This window comes from Camellia sinensis, chromosome 7 (genome assembly GCF_055761805.1).
Source record: "Camellia sinensis isolate YWXY chromosome 7, ASM5576180v1, whole genome shotgun sequence".
Taxonomy (NCBI): Eukaryota; Viridiplantae; Streptophyta; class Magnoliopsida; order Ericales; family Theaceae; genus Camellia; species Camellia sinensis.
Window position 1 is genome coordinate 85,339,340 of NC_138967.1, and position 17,076 is coordinate 85,356,415.

At 37.4% G+C, this 17,076-nt stretch overlaps 1 pseudogene; it reads left to right on the forward strand.

The window, feature by feature from the left end:
- The first annotated feature begins 9,975 nt into the window (after window positions 1–9,975).
- Window positions 9,976–17,073, forward strand: LOC145795922 (receptor-like serine/threonine-protein kinase SD1-6; annotated as a pseudogene).
- Window positions 17,074–17,076: the final 3 nt, after the last annotated feature.

Below are 17,076 nucleotides of genomic sequence, written 5' to 3' on the forward strand. Positions count from 1 at the left end.
GCCCAAAAATAAAGACTTATCTGGATTAGTTGTACAAGTTTATATTAAAAGACATCAAGAAGAAAATTTTCAAAGTTATAATTAATAGGTGACCTCTTTGAATTAATGAACATTTCAAACTTTTTATACTTTTTGTTTTAGGTTTACAAAAAATAAAAACTAACAATGTTATCCAATGCAAATCTAAAAGTGTTGCCATAAATACCATATCATATAAGAGTGATATGTTGGGTAGTATGGATCTATGCAAAGAAGAAATAGTAAAAACTATGGATATTTTAAGTATTTTACAGTTCTGCCACATTACTTCAATACTAATATATTTATAATTGAAGTGTTACATTTTTTCTGTCTTATATTATAACTCATAACCTTATTTTGGGAGAAACAACATAATATTTATATTCTATTTATATTTGTATTTTGTGTTTTACTTATCCTAATTACATGTATCAATTCTTAATATGTGGCCTATGTATTTGCATCATGGCTTGTTTTGACCTGTCATTATCAATTAACCTCTTATACAAATTTTAATTATCAAATTTTAAGAAAAATGCTTTTTTTTTTAAAGAATATCGCTCGTCTACATAAATGGAGTGTTAATGGTGTGCTTATGATGCCATTTAACCAGTGTGCAATAGTAGACTATTCAACATTCGTACTACATAGTTCATAAGATTTCAAGTCATGGGTCATTGATTAAGAAAAATCAACCTAAGGAATAAATTTAAGGAAATTTAAAGATGAAAAGAAAGGATCAATAGTACCATTTAGAGGACTTCAATTTTTGTATTATTTCTATATATATTTTATTTTTGAAATGAATACTAACGAGGAATAAGACTATTAAAGAAGGCGAATAGTAAATTGTTTAAATTTAATTTAAAATTTTCATAAATTTTAAAACATGTTGATTTGGAAAAAGATATGCCTCACATATTAATTGGTTGAAATAAGATTTTATTGTGAATACAAACTTTAAAACAAGCAAACAAATCATATATGTACTTTAAAATAAGAGTCATTTTTTAATAAATTCTCTTTCTAAGTATTTTACTCCATCTAACCCATATTCTTTTTAAGTATTTTATTAAGTCTTGTTTAATGTAATATGACCAAATTATCCTTTCTAATTGTTTGCATATATTTCTATTTTGAAACTAATATATAACAATAGTCTCTCATTTTATGGAGAATCTCTTTCTCATTCTAAAGAGAAAATCTTTCCATTATTCCATGGAGAAAATATCTCCCTTATTCTAAGAAGAAAATCTCAAATTATGAACTTTGAGCCTTTTTATAATTTGAAAATTTTAAAAATAACGCAATAAAAAATCTGAATGAAAATCAAAATGCAATGTGAATGTTCACAGTAAATAACAAACATACAACTAATTTTTGAAAAAATAAAACACATAATAAAGTACAATGTGAGTGATCACAATAAATAACAATATAACTAACCTTTGAAAAAGTAAAATTTATACGAAAATACACTGTGAATGTTCACAATTTATAATTAACATACAACTAGCCTTAAAAAAATAACTTATACCAATGTAAACGTTTACATTGCAACGTGAAAACATAAAATAAAATTGAAAAAAGTGAAAATCGACTATGTTAATTGTTCAATGGTAACAAAAATGATTGTTCAACTAACAAGCATAATAACAAAAATGACAAACATATAATTAACTTTCGAAAAAACAAAACTTATACTAAAATACAATGTGAATATTCACAATTTATAATTAATATACAACTAGTTTAAAAAAAAAACCTATACCAATGTGAACATTTACACTGCAACGTGAAAATATAAAATAAAATTGAAAAAGGTGAAAATCAATTATTTTTGTAACGCCCTCAGAAAAATACATAAAACCCATCACTTTAGACATGCATTGATATAAAAGAAACCAACCATTTCTATTCATCAGAGTAATTCTTACAACTGTATTACATGTTAACAACAAAAACAAATGCCTTATGGGCTTACAGCTTTCCAAGCCAACACCTGGTTACACAAAAGAAGAGTACTAACTCTATACAAAATAAGCCATTGACTTGATATACATGTAATACAAACAAAATAAACAAAAAGAGTATTCAACTCTCATCATCATCCAAGCTATGTCCTTGGAGGTGGCATACTACCTGTACCTGAAAATAATGTCCCATATAGGGTGAGCCAACGCCCAGTAGAAATATGCTAAACACAGTATGAACGATAACTAAGACATTTGTAATTGATAAATATTCAATTTCCATAAATCAATTCATAACCCATTTCCATTTCATGACCACTATGTTCATGTTTCATTACAGTTTCCATTTCTTATCAACTTCACAATTTACATCAACGGCTCTAAACCTGGCCAACCACTTATATGAGACAGTGACTCATATTAGACATTTCCCATTTTACAATAGATAAACATACTAGTTGTATCAACATTTCAACAGATAAGCATACAAGCTGTAACCACATTTCAATAGATATGCAAATTAGCTATATCAACACTTCCAAAGATAAGCATATGAGCTGTATCAACACATTAACTGACAAGCATATGAGCTGTATCAGTGGAGTCCATCCCCTATCTCCTCCCAAACAACATCCGGTTTAGAGGTCCATCCCCTATCTTCCCTTAAACCGTGGAGTACATCTCCTATCTCCTCCCACACACACAACGTATATACACATAGTTCATATACACAATCAATCAATACATAACGTTAATGTATTTTATCAACCGTCATACTCTATGACATGCCCAATTGATTAGTTTTAATTTGCCTAATCATCATGCATTGTCTACAACAATCAAAACTACCCTCCACCGGTAGTCCAAGCAATTATTTCTAAACAGATAATAAAAGCTCCAACAGATAAAATATCAATGTTTTCAAAAGTGAGCGATTAACAAATCCAACTCCACAATTCTACTATATAATGAGCAAATTTCATTATGTCCAACTCAATTCCATATAACCACAATTTTTCCAAATTAATCATACCAATTAATTTATACAACCAATTAGGGTTTTCTACTCCATTTCTCAATATTGACCCAATGGTCTATATATCAACAACCAACAACAATATCATTATTTTGAAACTCATAATACACATTTTTAGAATCAAAATAACAAAACCCTTTTTTAGCATTTTGAAACCCTAAGTCCCAAAATTACCCAACTTCAACACTTTATCAAAACAACCAAAAATCTATGTCAAAGACCATAAGAGTGAGTAGGAATCCCTACCTCAAATTCGGAGCTCAAGGAAAGAAGATGAAGAAACTCAACGTCCTCCAAAACTCAATATTCTCGTATCAAAACGTAGCCCTCGACGATCAACCCAACTCTCACAAAGGCCGAAGAGAAGGGAAGCACTCTAACTAGATCAAACCCTAGAGAGAAGGGAGTTTCTAGAGAGAGGAGCTCTCAAAATATCTTTTTAGAAAGTAAGAGAGGGAGAGAGAGAGAATGTAAAAAGTGTTTTTAAAATGCCCAGCTGCCAACTGATATACGACATTCCTGCTCGAGCGGAAAACACAACGCTCAAGCGTCAAGAACAAAAAACTAGGTACGCTCGAGCGCAAGAAGGCCCGCTCGAGCGCCAAGACACAAGAATAAAGTACATTTGCTCGAGTGCGAAAACCAGTCCGCTCGAGCGTAGATTTCCCCCTCCCAGAATTTACACCAAAAAGTACTACCCGCTCGAGTGCCAGAGTACCCGCTCGAGTGCCACCGCTTGAGCGTAAAGAAACCCGCTCGAGCGTGAAAAACATGCTTGCAGAAGTTCTGCAGAGCACCAAAATACTGGGAGCGTGCAATCTCTGCTCGAGCGCAACAAGGCCCGCTCGAGCGGAACGACCAAACACCTGGCAACAAGATTTTAGACCAAGGTTCAACCCACCTGTTCGAAACATGCCCAACACATCCTAAAACTCAAACAAATGGAATTAAAGGACGACAACACGATAGATACAACTACCAACTCCACGGAACTGAGTCCGGAATACAACAGAATAGTAAAGGGACAACCGGGATCGCTATAACCTCCCCCCCTTAAAGAATTTCGTCCTCGAAATTAAACACAAGTTTTTTTTAAAAAAACAGGTTTTCTCCATTCTCAATAATATTACAACATGATGTTAAACAATCCGACCCATTACCGGTCAATCCCATCTCTTTCAAGAGGCATTTCACATTACACATAACAGCCTGCATTATCAACAGGCATTCCTTTGAAAATTACCAGTTTCAACTTGTTTCCCATAATTTCTTAACACATGTAACATTAATATTATGCTTGCATTTCCACAATATACTTAACATACGCAATGTTAAAACAAACTTTCATTAACCAAAACATTCACAATGTTTTACAACTTAAGACATATATAATGCTCTTGAAGTTCAACGATATTACAAAATTACCAATGCATGGTTACACATCAACAAACAAGTCCGGATATTTCTCGCGGACTTCCAACTCACGTTCCCAAGTGACTTCCTCCACAACATGATGTTTCCACAAAACCTTTACGAAAGGAATGGTCTTGCCACGCAGGACTTGATCCCGCCTATCCAAGACTCGAATCGGTCTCTCTTCATACGAGGCATCCTCATCTACCTCTAAGTCGGTCCAATCTAACACATGGGACGGATTCGGCTCATGCTTCCGAAGCATACTCACATGGAACATGTCATGCACTCCGGACAACTGCTGTGGTAAAGCTAAATGATAAGCGACCTCCCCAATCCTCTCAAGGATCTCAAAGGGACCGATAAACCGAGGGGATAACTTCCCACTCTTCCCAAACCTCATCAAACCTCGCCTAGGTGATATTTTCAAGAAGACATGATCACCTACCTCAAACGCCAAAGGCCTCCTCCTACGGTCGGCATAGCTCTTTTGGTGACTCTGGGCTAACAAGCCTTCTACGGATAAGCTCAACTTTCTCCGTCATCTCCGTAACCAACTCCGGACCCAATAAAGGTGCATCACCCACCTCGGCCCAATACACTGGAGACCTACACGGTCGGCCATACAAGGCCTCAAACGGTGCCATACCGATGCTAGACTGAAAACTGTTGTTGTAGGCAAACTCCACCAAGGGCAAGTGCCTCTCCCACGTCCCACTAAAGTCAAGGACACAACCTCGAAACATATCCTCAAGGATCTGTATAGTACGCTCGGACTGCCCGTCAGTCTGAGGATGATAAGCCGTACTAAAGGTCAACTTAGTGCCCATGGCACTCTGCAAACTCTGCCACAACCTAGCAGTAAAACGAGGATCTCTATCTGAGACGATCGTCACTAGGACCCCATGCAATCTCACTATGTCCCGAATATACAAGTCGGCGAGATGATCTACCGAATCTCTCACGCGCATAGGAATAAAGTGCGCCGACTTAGTCAACCGGTCTACAACCACCCAAATGGCATCACTACCCCGCTGAGTCCTCGGAAGACCTACAACGAAGTCCATAGTGACGTGCTCCCACTTCCATTCGGCAATAGGCAAGGGTTGCAACAAACCCGCTGGCCTCTGATGCTCGGTCTTCACTTGTTGACAAGTAAGACACTTAGACACGAAAACAACCACATCTCTCTTCATACCCCGCCACCAAAACTGGCGACCGAAATCCCGATACATCTTAGTGCCTCCCGGATTCACCGTAAGGCGCGAATGATGGAACTCTCGGAGTACTTCCTCTCGGCAAGTCTCCGGCACAAACAAACAGTCTCGGTATCTCACACTCTGGTCAGGATACACCGTCAAACCCTTCTCAACCTTCCCATTTGAGATCTTCTCTCGGAGGGATTCTACCTCAAGGTCACCTCTCTGTGCCTCTAACACTCGGGTCACAAGTGTAGGCTGCGCAACAATAGAAAACAAGGGCGCAGCCTCAGCTGATTCGCTCAGAAGCAAGTCAAACTCGCCAAGTGCACCCAACATCTCCCATTCCCGGATGGCTATACAAGCTACATCACTAATGGGTTTCCTACTAAGTGCATCGGCCACAACATTGGCTTTTCTCGGGTGATAGTGTAACTCAAAATCATAGTCCTCAACGAACTCCATCCACCTTCTCTGCCTCAAATTTAAGTCTCTCTGTGTAAACAGATACTTCAAACTCTTGTGGTCTGAGAACACCTCGAACCTCTCACCAAAAAGGTAGTGCCTCCAAATCTTCAAGCCGAAGATCACTGCTACTAACTCTAGGTCATGTGTAGGGTAATTCTTCTCGTGTATTTTCAACTGACGTGAGCCATAAGCTACCACTTTCCCCTCTTGCATCAACACACAACCTAAACCCTCTCGTGAGGCATCACAATAAACCGCATAACCCAACCCTCTCTCTGGGATAATAAACACTGGAGCGGTGGTTAATCTAACTTTCAACTCCTGGAACGACTTTTCGCAAGTCTCACCCCACACAAACTTGACCCATTTCCGCGTCAATCTAGTCAACGACGAAGATAGCTTGGAGAAATCTTTCACAAACCGACAGTAATACCCAGCTAATCCCAGGAAACTGCGGATCTCAAACACACTCTTAGGCTGTGCCCAATCTTGCACTACCTCTACCTTGGATGTATCAACAGACACCCCTTCCCCGGATACCACATGGCCTAAGAATTTGACCTCTCCTAGCCAGAACTCACACTTCCCAAACTTGGCATACAGCCTATGGGCTCTAAGCAACTCAAGCACCACTCTCAAGTGTTCCTCGTACTCCTCCTCAGAAGGCGAATAGATAAGAATGTCGTCCATGAAAACGACCACAAATCAATCTAAGAATTCCCGAAAGATCCGGTTCATCAAGTCCATAAAAGACTGCCGGTGCATTGGTAAGCCCGAATGGCATCACCAGAAACTCATAATGGCCATACCGCATACGGAATGCCGTCTTAGGAATATTCTCCTGCCTGACCCTCAACTGGTGGTAACCTGATCTCGAGTCTATCTTAGAGAAACAACAGGAACCCTTCAACTGGTCGAACAAATCATCTATACGGGGCATAGGGTACTTATTCTTAACCGTAGCTCGATTCAACTTTCGGTAGTCAATACACAATCTTAAGGCACCATCTTTCTTTTTAGCAAAGAGGGTCGGTGCTCCCCACGGCGAAACATTAGGGCGAACAAAACCCTTATCTAGCAATTCCGGGAGCTGAATCTTCAACTCACTCAACTCGGCTAGGGCAAAACGATAAGGTGCCATAGAAATCGGCGCTGTGCTGGGCACTAAATCAATAGAGAACTCTATCTCTCGGTGAGGTGGAAAACTAATGAGATCCTCGGGAAAAACATCCGAATACTCACAAACCACCATTGGCAATACAATCTGGGTCTCATTACACTCACCACTCATAAAGCTAGCAAATAGACCACTAAGCTTATTCCGCCCTCGCGGATCATACATCGGTGGCAACACACTACCAACCCGATCCCCCAAGAAATGGAAACACTCCCCGCTCAAGGTACAAACCGTGACCCTCTGGCGGTAGTAATCAATAACAGCCCGGTATGACGATAGCAAGTCTATACCCAAAATAACATCAAAACCCTTCATGGGCATGACAACAAAAGGAAAAAGAAGCCTATGATCGGCGACCTCTATATCACAACCTCTAACACCTTGTTTCAAGATCAACTCACCACCAACACGCGATACTACACAGATAGGAGATGCTAACTGTGCTAACTCCAATTCCAAAACAGATGCAAATGCAGCAGACACAAAAGAATGAGATGCACCCGTATCAATCAATACACTAGCAACCGAGTTGCAAAACAGAAAGGTACCTCTCACTATTGATGGAGCCGGTACTAGGTCCTGCACGGTAACAGCATACATGCACCCTGTACACCCTTGATCTACGTGCTCACCTCTAGGAGCAAAAGACTGCTGCACTGACTGGGATAACGAAGCTCCCGGATTGGCCCTCGAGGCCTGCACAGACTGAGCTGGCTGATAACTCTACGTCTGCCTAGAACTAGACGCTCCTGAAGTAGCACTCAACTGTGGGCAATACCTCTTCAGGTGCCTAGGTTGACCACACTGATAGCAAGACAAAGGCTGGCCCCTGCCCTGACTCTGGCCCTGAGGTCTAACTGAAGAAGAAGCAACTCGCTGATCCCCTCCCTTCTGTGGGCAAACCGAAGACTTGTGACCCAGCTGGCCACACGCAAAACAAGTCAAGCCTCCCTGACTACCTCTCCCAGAGCCCGCACTCGGCACTGGAAAGGTCGATCTAGCCAAACCACCCTGAGACTGCTGAGGGTTAGAACCCCTCTGTCTCCTGCCGTCACCCTGACCATCTTGGCTCCTCTTGCAGCCTCTCTGCCCTTCATCCTCTTCCTGCATCATAATCTCCATATGAGCAACAACATCAACCAAACGTCTGTACTCTCGGATAAAGGAGCCTCCAACTCTCAGCTTGAGTCCACGCCACAACTTCCACTCAAATTCAAAGCAACGGCGTTCCTCGGACGCCACAAGTTCAGGTGCAAACCTGGACAGACTAGTAAAAGTAGCCTCAAACTCGGCCACTGACAAGCCCTGCTGTTCAAGCTGGCAAAACTGCTCCCTTAGCTTCTCCCTAGCAGCTGAAGATAAAAACTTCTCCTGCAAGGTATTCACAAAAGCCTCCCATGCACTACCAACACTGCTCTTCTCGTACTTCCACCATTGACCCGCATCTTCCTTCAGTTGGAAGGATGCCAAGGTCACCTTTAAAGCCCCGTCCTCGATGCCAAGCATCTCAAACGTCTTCTCCATCTGTTCCAACCACTCGTCAGCCTTAAGTGGCTCCTTCGGATCCCCTACAAACTCGTCTGGATTGGACCGAAAGAATTCCCTCTTCAAGAAAGAAGGCCCTGCCTCAGCTACGTGGGCCTGATCCTGATTCCCTGCTTTGAGAATACCCAAAGCTCCTGCTATCTCTCGGGCCAGGGCACTCATAGCCTGCTGACCCGCTGGCTCGGCCATATTGGCCTAACCAACTCCCTCCTGCTGTGCCAGAATATCATCCGGTAAAGGCATCTCCTGCCTACCACGCCTACCACGTCCTCGTCCTGACATCCTAATAAAGGTAACCAAGACCATTAGCACATTCACAAATGTACCGAAGCTATAACACTCACGTCCTAATGCATGGACAACTGTAATTCACTCCACGTAAGCACATAATCACATAAGCAATTACGAATTTCATTTCCGGATAATGACAATCCCGAGGTGTTACTAGAGTTCCGGTTAGAAACAACATTGATCAAGTGCTTTTCCAACAAGACTCCCAGAAATCCAAGGATCCAATCAACATCCTAGAAACTACATTCCATACCCACATAGTCACATAAGCATGTTGTCAATTAAGCACATAGCATATGACACTACATCTAAGTCTCTATCAAGCGAGACAAACCCATTGTGATCCTAATCACTTCTCACGTACCCAAAGTATTCGAACCCAGTAGCTCTGATACCAAGTTGTAACGCCCTCAAAAAAATACATAAAACCCATCACTTTAAACATGCATAGATATAAAAAAAACCAACCATTTCTATTCATCAGAGTAATTCTTACAACTGTATTACATGTTAACAACAAAAGCAAATGCCCTATGGGCTTACAGCTTTCCAAGTCAACACTTGGTTACACAAAAGAAGAGTACTAACTCTATACAAAATAAGCCCTTGGCTTCATATACATGTAATACAAACAAAATAAATAAAAAGAGTCTTCAACTCTCATCATCATCCAAGCTATGTCCTTGGAGGTGGCATACTACCTGTACCTGAAAATAATGTCCCATATAGGGTGAGCCAACGCCCAGTAAAAATATGCTAAACACAGTATGAGCGATAACTAAGACACTAGCAATTGATAAATGTTCAATTTCCATAAATCAATTCATAACCCATTTCCATTTCATGACCACTATGTTCATGTTTCATTACAGTTTCCATTTCTTATCAATTTCACAATTTACATCAACGGCTCTGAACCTGGCCAACCACTTATATGAGATAGTGACTCATATTAGACATTTCCCATTTTACAATAGATAAACATACTAGTTGTATCAACATTTCAACAGATAAGCATACAAGTTGTATCCACATTTCAACAGATATGCATATTAGCTATATCAACACTTCCAAAGATAAGCATATGAGCTGTATCAACACATTAACTGACAAGCATATGAGCTGTATCAGTGAAGTCCATCCCCTATCTCCTCCCAAACAACATCCGGTTTAGAGGTCCATCCCATATCTTCCCCTAAACCGTGGAGTACATCCCTTCCCTCCTCTCACAGACACAACGTATATACACATAGATCATATACACAATCAATCAATACATAACGTTAATGTATTTTATCAACCGTCATACTCTATGACATGCCCAATTGATTAGTTTTAGTTTGCCTAATCATCATGCATTGTCTACAACAATCAAAACTACCCTCCACCGGTAGTCCAAGCAATTATTTCTAAACAGATAATAAAAGCTCCAATAGATAAAATATCAATTTTTTCAAAAGTGAGCGATTAACAAATCTAACTCCACAATTCTACTATATAATGAGCAAATTTCATTATGTCCAACTCAATTCCATATAACCACAATTTTTCCAAATTAATCATACCAATTAATTTATACAACCAATTAGGGCTTTCTACTCCATTTCCCAATATTGACCCAATGGTCTATATATCAACAACCAACAACAATATCATTATTTTGAAACTCATAATACACATTTTTAGAATCAAAATAACAAAACCCTCTTTTAGCATTTTGAAACCCTAAGTCCCAAAATTACCCAACTTCAACACTTTATCAAAACAACCAAAAATCTATCTCAAAGACCATAAGAGTGAGTAGGAATCCCTACCTCAAATTCGGAGCTCAAGGAAAGAAGATGAAGAAACTCAACGTGCTCCAAAACTCAATATTCTCGAATCAAAACGTAGCCCTCGACGATCAACCCAACTCTCACAAAGGCCGAAGGGCAGGGAAGCACTCTAACTAGATCAAACCCTAGAGAGAAGGAGTTTCTAGAGAGAGGAGCTCTCAAAATATCTTTTTAAAAAGTAAGAGAGAGAGAGAGAGAGAGAGAGAGAGAGAGAGAGAGAATGTAAAAAGTGATTTTAAAATGCCCAGCTGCTAACTGATATACGACATTCCCGCTCGAGCGGAGAACACAACGCTCGAGCGTCAAGAGCAAAAAACTAGGTACGCTCGAGCGCAAGAAGGCCCGCTCGAGCGCCGAGACACAAGAATAAAGTACATTCACTCGAATGCGAAAACCAGTCCGCTCGAGCGTAGATTTCCCCCTCCCAGAACTTACACCAAAAAGTACTACCCGCTCGAGCGCCGAAGTACCCGCTCGAGCGTGAAAAACATGCTTGCAGAAGTTCTGCAGAGCACCAAAATACTAGGAGCGTGCAATCTGCGCTCGAGCGCAACAAGGCCCGCTCGAGCGGAACGACCAAAAACCTGGCAACAAGATTATAGACCAAGTTTTAACCCACCTGTTCGAAACGTGCCCAACACATCCTAAAACTCAAACAAATGGAATTAAAGGACGACAACAAGATAAATACAACTACCAACTCTACGGAACCGAGTCCGGAATATAACAGAACAGTAAAGGGACAACCGGGATCGCTATAATTTTGATTGTTCAATGGTAACAAAAATGATTGTTCAACCAACAAGCATAGTTAAAAAAAAACAAAAACAAAATACAACTATCAAACAAATTCCAAAAAAAAAAAAAAAAAAAACTCATACCAAAATACAATGTGAATGTTCACAATTTACAATTAACATACAACTAATATTAGAAAAACTAAATTCATACCAATGTGAACATTCACACTACAACATGAAAGAAAATTGAAAGAAAAAAAAAAACAACTATTTCAATTGTTTAATAGTAACAAAAAACTGATTGTTCAAACAACTAGTATAGTAACAAATAACCAATAATAAGTGAATATTCACATTTTGCAAAATATATAATTACATCCATATCTATATTCCAACACTTATTTCTTAGACTTTCAAACAATGTGAAAGTGAACATTCACACCGATTGATAAAAAAATAGCAACAATAGTAGCAATAGAATTAGAAATTCAAAAAAACTCAACCACTCTAAAAACAAAAAAATATCACCCACATTCTCATCTTCATCATCATCTTTATCATTATCACTATCATTAGCAATCTATGCAATTTCACTACTCCACCAATCCAAATCAAACCAAACCCACCTTTGAAGAATTTGTTTGTAACAAAATTGACTGGACATAAATAGAGTTTCGACTTATAATAATGGAGAAACATAGAGTTTCGAACACATAGCAACAATGGACGAACTGTAATGACCCAATTTTTTTTAAACAGCCAGTGCATAATTTAATTGAGCAGATTTTCGAATTTGATTGTTGTGTAAATTCTGTGTGAAAACAATTTGGTTTTGTATTTTTTAAAAATAGTTTCCGATCTCAGAAAATTATGAAATTTTTATATGTTGTTCCCATATGAGTCTAGCACGTTGGAAAAAATTTTTAGAATTTAATGATGATTAATTATTTTATGAACATTCACGGACTGATTGGTGTTTAGTTTAATTTATAACATAATTTAAAATTGAGTTTTGGGTGTTCGGACCATGATTTGAGATAAATCAGTTGGGGATTTATTTTAAATTATTAAACGCCATTCATTTTGGACCCAATTGATTGAATTGTGATCCGTTAGTAACCATTTAGTAGTGTTGTGGTTTTATTATTATTATTTGACTACCATAAAAGAGTTGTGAATATTTATAGTGTATACCATTAAACGAAATATATTTTGTGGTGAGAAAATATTATATTTACTTTTGTCATTAAAGATATTGAAATGTATTTTTGATTGATATATATATATATATAGTTAGATATTTATGGTTAGATATTTGGTTAGATATTTGTTTATAATATATATATATATATATATATAAGTGACCAAATAGGATGCTTGTTCAACCTTGGGTTCTTGCCGTGAGGAGAAAGAGAGAAAAAAGGGTTCCAATGTTGGTTTTTCATGGGTTTGATCTAGTATAAGTCATTTTGACCCCTAGTGCTTTAGATCAAAACATAGAGGGCAGAAAATGTGTAGTTTGGCTCCGAGCAGATTTAATTTATGTTGCCAAAAAATTTGAAAGCTTCTTGGCTTGAGATAGGGATTTTTCCTGCACTTTTTTATGTACTTTTACTTGATTATATGGAACTTAGAGTAGTATATAATTTAATTAGATTTTTTGAAAAATTTGTGATTTATTTGCTTAGAAGGAAAATTTTGAAAAAAATAAAGAGTTGATGCCCAAATTGTAAAAGTGTAAACTTGGAATATGTTTGTAAGGTTATGAAAGAACTATGTTTTAAATTTGAACAACAACGGACTTCGATTCGATCGGTTTTGAAATTTTTACCGTTTTGCGACCAAAAGAGCATTTTTAAAGAAAACAAAGGAATTACGTTTAACTTTTGGGGCTTTTGATCAAAATTGGATGTCATAGTTGAATAATGCTTGGAGAATGAGTTTGGAAAGAAAATGATGTTTTCTTGGGCATTAACGGTATTATTTTGCTTAATGTATCTGTTGGAATAAAACCGACACGGTTAGAAATGGACCTTGAGAGGTTACTGGACGTGATTGTGATATGAAAACTAGTGTAGTTGTTCATATTTGATGAGATGTGGAATAGATTGTATTTATCAAAATTTTTTGGAATTTAATTATTTAAATATCTATTTAGAAAAATCTGTTTTGGGCTATCGGTGGAGGATAGCCATGATTGTTGTAGAAATGCATGAGGCTTAGGTAAATTGAACCACATTCTTCATTTGTTGCATTGGACATTGCATTACATTCATTTTATTGGAAATGTATCTGTTTCTTAGAAATGTTAGGAAATGTATCTATTTGTGAAAAGATGAATACTTGGTGAATCTGGGTAGGGGTTGTGGAACCATGCGGTTAGGTGTCAAGCCTTCCAGTTTACTGGTAAAACTGACAGTGGTAGTGCATTAGGGCCTACTTGTAGACACTCACCTAGAGATTCACAGAGCCTGTATTCATGTAACAGATATGGTTTAAAATAGAAATGGTTTTATAACTGCTGTTGCATCTCAGCATTGCATGTTTTTATAAAAGAGAGATAAACGATTTTATCATGAGCATGACATGAGCATACTCCTTTTTAGTCTTGTCATGGTCCATATGTTGTGTAGTATATCTCTACTGGGCTGTGGTTCACCCTATAAGGAAAACCATTTCAAGTATTGGTGCTATGCCTCCGCCAAGGCATTGACTTGGGAGGACTCGAAGCTGAGGCTTTATTTTTGTCTTATTGTTATTTGTTGAATGTAAGCCCAGGGCTGTATTTGCGTTGAGTTGAAACTCCATTTTGTGTAACCAAGAATGTTCTTGTATAAATTTGTAAGCCTGTAGGGCACTTATTATCTGTTTGGCTTCCATTTCATACTTATTGTAAAATGTATGCTTGGGATTGGAACTAGGGCATTGAGATGTGAATAGCATGTATTTGGCATTTGGGATTTAATGGAAATGGATGTATGGGATAGTTAGCAATATATATGTTTGTCCATCAGGTGGGTTTTGTAGCACAAATTGATATACCCTGCCCAATTTTCCGAGCGTTACACGAACATAGAATTTCGAACACAAAGTGACAATGGAAGAACACAAAGTTTCACCGCAATAATGGAGAAACATAATGAGTGTGTGTGGTTTGTGTTTTGAAACATGCTTTTGGAAGAAAATTTCCAAAAATATGTTTGGTTACAAATTTTCTCAAAAAAATTTCAATATTATTTCTCTCTCTATTACACATCAACCAATCACTTTTTCTCTCTTCTCTCTCCTTCTCAGTTTTTCTCTCACACATATCTACTCAAATACAACAAAATATCAAATCATCCCAAACTCCCAAACTATTTTCAAAATATACAACCAAATAAACAAAAAAAAAATTTCTAAACTCTCTCCCCACTTTTTTTTTTTTTTAAATTTATTTCAAAACACAAACCAAACACACCCAATATTATTTTACCATCATGCGTAAATTAGAGTTTTTAAACCCTACCAAATAGAGAGTTTCGAAACCCTAGCACAATGAAACAACACCACAAATGTGAATGAAACTAATTAAAAAGAAAAACACGAGTAATGGTAATTACCAAAATAGAAGTAGCAACAAAAAGGAAATGTGTATATCATTTTTCTATGTAATACATGTCAACAATAGACATAAGGGCATAATAGTCTGACAAACAATATAAATCAAGAAAAAAGGACCTCACAAAATAAAAGTATAAATACATGAGACTAACTAAGTTATACTTTTCCTTGGTGGACTTATTAGGTTAGAACACCTCTAAATGAGATTTATCAATAAAAAAGCCCCTTAAAATAAAGCATATATTACAAATATAATTTTCCTATAATATATGTCGTATTTCTAATAAGGAGGATTTATTAGGAAATCATTTTTCAAGTACTTGTATTCCAATTAGTCCATGACGTATTCTTATATTTCAATAAGTCCTATTATTTGGAAATTTGATCTATCAAATCCTAATTCTTATATTTAAGGTATTTTATGGACAATTTTTCCCTTATAAATAGTTTTTGAATGCTTAGCAACTTGGTGATATGAATATTCATATTTGACAGTGTGAACATTCACATTGACAACGTGAATGTTCACATCACGGAACATTCACACTATCTACTATTGTACAATGGTTAATTGACATCAAAATATTATATGAATTAAAATCATAAAGGAGCCCAAAGTAATTATGTCAAACTTATGAAAATCGATGTATTTTCTTCAAATCTAAAGGCAAGTTAGTATAACTTACCCTACCATGTATATAATCACAACCATTCCATTCTCAAACTAGCCAACGATCTTTCTTTATTTTTTCCTCTTTTTATTTTTAGTTTTATTCTTTTTGATTCCATATTAACCTTTCGATTTATTTCATAATGGGACCAAAATTGTATGTAGTTTTTATCACTTCTACATTTGCATGAACTTGATCTTCCAAAATTTGGGAGCATTTAACAGACAAACATTTGGACTAATCAAACCCAAAGTAGATTACTGGATTGGCTAAAGCGGTTCCACATTATTAATGGGATTGCATGAGGGCTTCTTTATTTTTATCAAGATTTTAGGCTGAAAATTATTCACAGAGATCTCAAAGCAAGCAATATTTTGTTAGATATTGACATGAACCCAAAAATTTCAAACTTTGGAATGGCTAGAAGTTTTCAAGGAATGAGATAGAAGCAAATACAAACAAAGTGGTCGGAACATAATAAGAATCAATACGACATGTTTTGTCTATTGCTTCAAAATCTAGTTCTTTATTCAACACTATTTTGTAGTGGCTACATGTCTCCAGAGTATGCAATGGATGGGTTGTTTTCAGTAAAATCAGATGTCTTCAACTTTGGCGTTTTGGTGCTAGATATTGTGAGTAGGAAGAAAAATAGAGGTTTCTATCATCCAGATCACTACCACAACCTCTTTGGTGATGTAAGTGTACTAAGTTTCGAAGTATTCTTATATGATTCTATCTTAAATCCCTCTTTTCTTGTTATTCCAAAACATTAACAATTGTTGAATTGTGTGAGAATCTGTTTAGGCGTGGAGACTCTACAAAGAAGGTAGATCATTGGAATTGATTGACGAGGCTCTATGGGACTCATGTTACCTAACTGAAGTGTTGCAATCAATCCACGTGGACCTTTTATGTGTGCAACAATCTCAAGAGGATAGGCCAAGCATGTCATCTGTAGTTCTGATGTTAGGTAGTGAAGGTGCATTGCCTCAGGCCAACAGCTTGGCTTCTTCACCGAAAGGAATGTTCTTGAGGCTGCTGGTTCTTCAAGCAAGGAAGCAACAACTTCAGCCAATGAAATGCCCATTGCTCTATTAAATG